Below are 5,477 nucleotides of genomic sequence, written 5' to 3' on the forward strand. Positions count from 1 at the left end.
CACAATAAAGAAGGTTCATCTAGAGAATTTTCTAGGGTTTACGTACCTAGCGAATCAGACAGTGAGTCATAATATGATAGATACCTATCAGTAATATGTATACGATTTATTTTAAATCAATTAATTGCTTGTTTAGTGCATGTTTATGTTTATACCCATTTATTTTGTTAACTTATTACTGTTTATAGCACTCCATAAACCAGTATCTTTGAAGAAAAATGTATTTGACAAACAAGGTATTTTTGAACTATCCTGGAAAAGCGCCGATTCTCAGAAATTGCCTACTGAAAATCAACTAAATTATTATACTTTATTTTGGTGCCAAAAAGATCTGCTCAATCCTTTGCAGTGTAATGTATGTGAATTAACGTATTATATGAAATACATTAATCGTGATAATTCAATGCTACAAAATGGTATTTATTTTAGTACCTATATCGTTTTTATTTTGATGATATTGTATCGAAATACCGAAGGTTCTATTTTCTATACTAAGGCTATAGAAATATTGATATTAACATAAAGTAAATTAGAAAAATTAAATTAAAAATTAAAAATTGCAGTTTATTTTACTATACAATTTCCTAAGCTTGCGTAATAAATAATAATACATTAATTCTATACTCATTAGGTTTTATTTATAAAAGTACCTAAAGTATCATAATAGTAATAATATTATCATAATTATTATGATAAAAATATTTAATAATTATTAACATAAAAAAACAAATATAATTAATTAATATTAAATGGTTTCCTTTTCATCGTCAAGTCTTATACTAAATAAAAAAAAATTATGATTAAAAGTATACGACTGTAATGAAACGTGGAAATGCTAAGATTATCTGATATTATTAACTTTTTATTTAAACAATTTTGTATAACATATTAATATTTCATGCAATTTATGTGTTTTATACAATATATTCTTTACACTCAATAGTATTTATTTTATATTCCGAAGAATTTACAATTTAATAATTTATTAGGGATTACAGTATTTAGAGGGGATTATTTTGATAGGCAAAGACGACTCACGGTTCTTTAGTGTAGTTAATGAATTGACCGATTGGCCAAGACCAAATTTGAAATGTTAATATTAATTATTAAATAAAAATATAGTAAATATTAACTAACATTAATTATTATTATTACCCATCGTTCTTGATATAATGTCTGGTTTTCAATTTTTTTTCCCTACAGGGTTATATGAACTGGATGCATATACCAATTTCAGTTTCTCACTACAATACTACCGTGTTCGATAAGATGGAAAAATATATTTTTGCAATAAGCGTTAACAGCGCAAAACCGATGAGAAATGGTATCAATAACCTTAACGCTAGCAGTAGCGGAATGATCTGGGAATCATGTACGTAACTCTTTAACTGTTTTGATAAAAGCTATTTTCTGTAATACTCAAATAATTTTTCTTGTATGCTAATTTTATTTTATTGATATACATTTTGTACAAATTGATTAATAATTGATTAGTCAATGACAATGTAAAGAACGTTTGGGTTAGTGTGATTGGTTCGACGTTTGTGGGTTTGAGCTGGAAAGTCTACTGTGACGACAAGACTGGTTTAGTTGTTGGATATCATATATTTTACTGTCCCATAATAATTGACATAAGTATTCCCCTTTGCAGAGGTAAGACATTTTTAGTTTTTGATGAAAACTTAATATTATTAAGTTTAAGCATTCGGTTATGGCACTTAATTTTATTCATTTCAAATATTAATATTGTGCACAAAATTATGAAGCAGGGCTATACCTATTAGATTTTTCATAATTAAATAAAATAATCCCTAACCTAACCTAATCTAACTTTTTTTTATTTCAATACACTTTTCTGCTCTGATTAGGTATGCAATTTATTTAAGTTTCTTGAGCATTTATCAGTTTTATCACAATCACACGCAAACTAATAAATATGTCTTGGGGAAAATATTCATGCTTCATTTAATATGGTGTAGGTACCTACTTATAATAAACTGAAAGTCAAATATTATGTTATACATATCTTCATCAAACAGAGTGGTTATTGGAACTAGAAATAATTATATAGGTAATACAATAACAATAATAAACATCTATTACATTTAATCAGATTAAATCTAATATTATACTTATACATAATATTATGTATTTAAAATGTATACTGTCTTAAAGACTTAAATATTGGCAACTATTAAAATATATGAATGGTATTTGACAAATCAGTTACATTTATTTTTTATATGTGTTTTCACGGTGTGATAATTGTTTGAATTTTTACATTCACAAGTCAAATGCCAATATTTTGTTTGTTCAACTCAAACTTAAGTTTTTGTTACCCCTAAAGATTATTATATTAACATGTATTTATCTTTGTCCTATGGACTATGATAATTGTAATATTTTTTTTCATAAACTATATACCTAATGTAATATTATATACTTAGTATTTCATATTATAGCTTTGTTCATTCATTTTTTTATTTGTATTTGAAAATCGGGATCATAAGATAGATGCACATAGCACATTAATATAATGTACCTACCAAATATAATATATATTATATAAACTAGTAATGTATCATGTATGTAAATATAATTTAAAATAAGCATAAATATAACTTGGAAATAGGTAACAATGTTATAAGAGCGGGTACCGTTTAAAAAGTTTTGATAATAGTTTCCACCAATATAGGTATATGCTTTGGTAAAATTACCATAATTATATTCCATATTTTTGGGAGAAATTTTGCATTAACATGTAATTACATATGTATGTAATTGTAATAAATAATCGGTATTGGAATTTATATAATAGGTATTATGTTGAATTTTGTATTAAATTTAAAACAATAAATGAAAATGTTTAATATTGAAAAATATAATAATAACTAATAACTGAAATAAAAAAAAGTCAGTATACTTAGGTAGTACTCAGCCAATAGGTACATAATATTTTATTCGTAGGTAAGTTCAACATAGTTTCTATAACAATAAGTCATATAAAAAATGTAAGTTAGGTATATAATCATATACATATTCATATATATATATATATGTATTATATGAACTATAAAGAAAAGTATACAACCTGTGATAAATTTAAATAAAAGAGAAAAATAAATTGCCTTTAATTTTAAGCTCTTTCACAATATTTTGATCATACGACAGGTATAAATTGGTGGAAACAGAAATTAAACCTTTTCTAATATTAACAGGTAAATGCTCCTATTAGTTATTAGTAGGGTTATGTACTAATTGTATTAAAAATACTTATAATATTCATTATTCTTATATAAAAAACAGCAATTAAATTGTATTTCTTCTGAAAAACCACATGATAGGTACCTTATATCGATGAATTAATAATTGCTTCAATAATTGGAGTTGTCCAAAAAAAGTATAACATCTAATAACAAAAACAAAAAAAACAATTAAGATATGTGTACATTTATTTCATATTTGTGTTTTAATTATTTAATTTACCAATGAAATGTTTGCACTGGTAAAAAATTATTTTTAATGTTCTCAAATTTGAATGCACGGCAATTTTCGGGTATTTATAATTATAAGTATGTTTTAAATTTAGAAAGAACTTTTAACGCACATATTAACGTAATCAGCATGTACCTCCTTAAAATATAATAGTTAATAACTAATAAGTCGTTAATGCTTTTATCTTTAAGTACCTAATCACTAAAAAGTTTATTCGTCTTCCAAAAACATTTCGGAAAACAAGATGACTTGTAGATACTAAGTAGGTAGGTACAGATGAAAATAAATAATACAATTATGTAGTATATAATTTTTATTGTACCCATAACGTGTATAAACAGTGTCAAACTACGGAATAAATATAAATAAATAATAAATGCATGCGAGAGAGTAACTTCAGTAGATAGTAGGTGTATTTTATATATCTATATTTTGTTCCTTTACAGTATGTTTTTCATTTTTACCACAGTAATCACACCCTGCTTGACGGAAAATTAGTCATTTACGCAAAAATTGTTTACTGTGTAGGTATACATTATCATGCATGTATATGTTACCGTCAATGATGTAAATTAGTTAATAACGTAAATGCCTAGCCAATATTATAAATTCCTATCATTAGTAGTCGATATTGTCAATACCTAGGTATTAACTGACAACATAGGCAAGGTTGTAAAATTTAAATATTTTGTTAACACATTTAGAACTATGACTAGGAACTTACTTTAATGTCTAATACTGATAGGCAATGTTGATAATTATGTTTAACGAAATATTTTAATTAGGTCAGAACTGTATAAATACAAGATAAATTATACATAATTAATAATTATTTATTTTCACAATTTGTTGTGCCGTGACACTTTGAATTGCATAAAACATTATTTTTTTTACATGCGCATCTATTAGTTTTGCATTTGGTTTTGCAAATACATCTTGTATAGCCTTGTGATCCCGCGATTCCATATCCAGCAGCCTCACGAACCGTAATTTCTTTTACTCCGGCAGTCGCGATTGTTTTTTCATAATTCAATATATTTTCAGGACACGGAACGAGTTGTGCTCTGGTGAACCTATTTTTTAGCATGCCATACTCCGTACCTACATAGTAATTTATTTTAATATTGTTATTAATTTATTTTAACAATTAATTTTTATTGTACTTACATAATTTATACATATCAGCTTCATATGCAACAATGACCGCCAAAAGATTAAGGGGTGAGCCACGTGCTCTATCCACGTCAGGTATAGGTACTCTTACAGTAGTTCCTACTTGAAGTTCTGTTAACTTAGTATTAGAATACTTTATCATTTTTTGTGCCTGCTTTTGAAGGTTAGTTATGGCCCCTTGTCTATGATTATTAATTTGATCTTTGTTCGAATCTAAGATATTACTGACTTCTGATTTCTTATTAAATTCTAAAAATTAAAATATATAATTGCAATATTAATAATAATTTTTTTAAATTATAATAATATTTAGAGAACGGATTGTTATGCACTAAAAAGTATCGAAATATGTCATATAATATGCAGTAAAAATCATAAAAACATTATGCAACAAATATCCGAGAAATTTTTTTTTTATTTATATAAAATGCATAAATTAAACAATTTCCAATAATTAATTACTTAAATAAACTAAGTATATAAAAAATTTTCGTTTTAATATGCAATTGTAAGAATATACAGAAATATGCAATAACAATTAAATATGCAGAAATATGCAAAGAAAAAATTCACCATTAGATTAAAATTGTTAGGTATAATTGATAACTGACAAAAATCCAAAAAAGTAAAAAGGAAAAAATATGCAATTGTATTAGGTACCTATAATATCACGATTTCCTTCACCCTCAACTTTAAGTTCTTCGGTGTTTTCATTTTGATTTTTAAATATATTTTCAACGTATTCTTCTGTATTCTAATTTAGAAATTTCATCGTAAGGAATATTTGTTGAAGCTAATCCGATTTTTGC

This window comes from Acyrthosiphon pisum, chromosome X (genome assembly GCF_005508785.2).
Source record: "Acyrthosiphon pisum isolate AL4f chromosome X, pea_aphid_22Mar2018_4r6ur, whole genome shotgun sequence".
Classification (NCBI taxonomy): Eukaryota; Metazoa; Arthropoda; class Insecta; order Hemiptera; family Aphididae; genus Acyrthosiphon; species Acyrthosiphon pisum.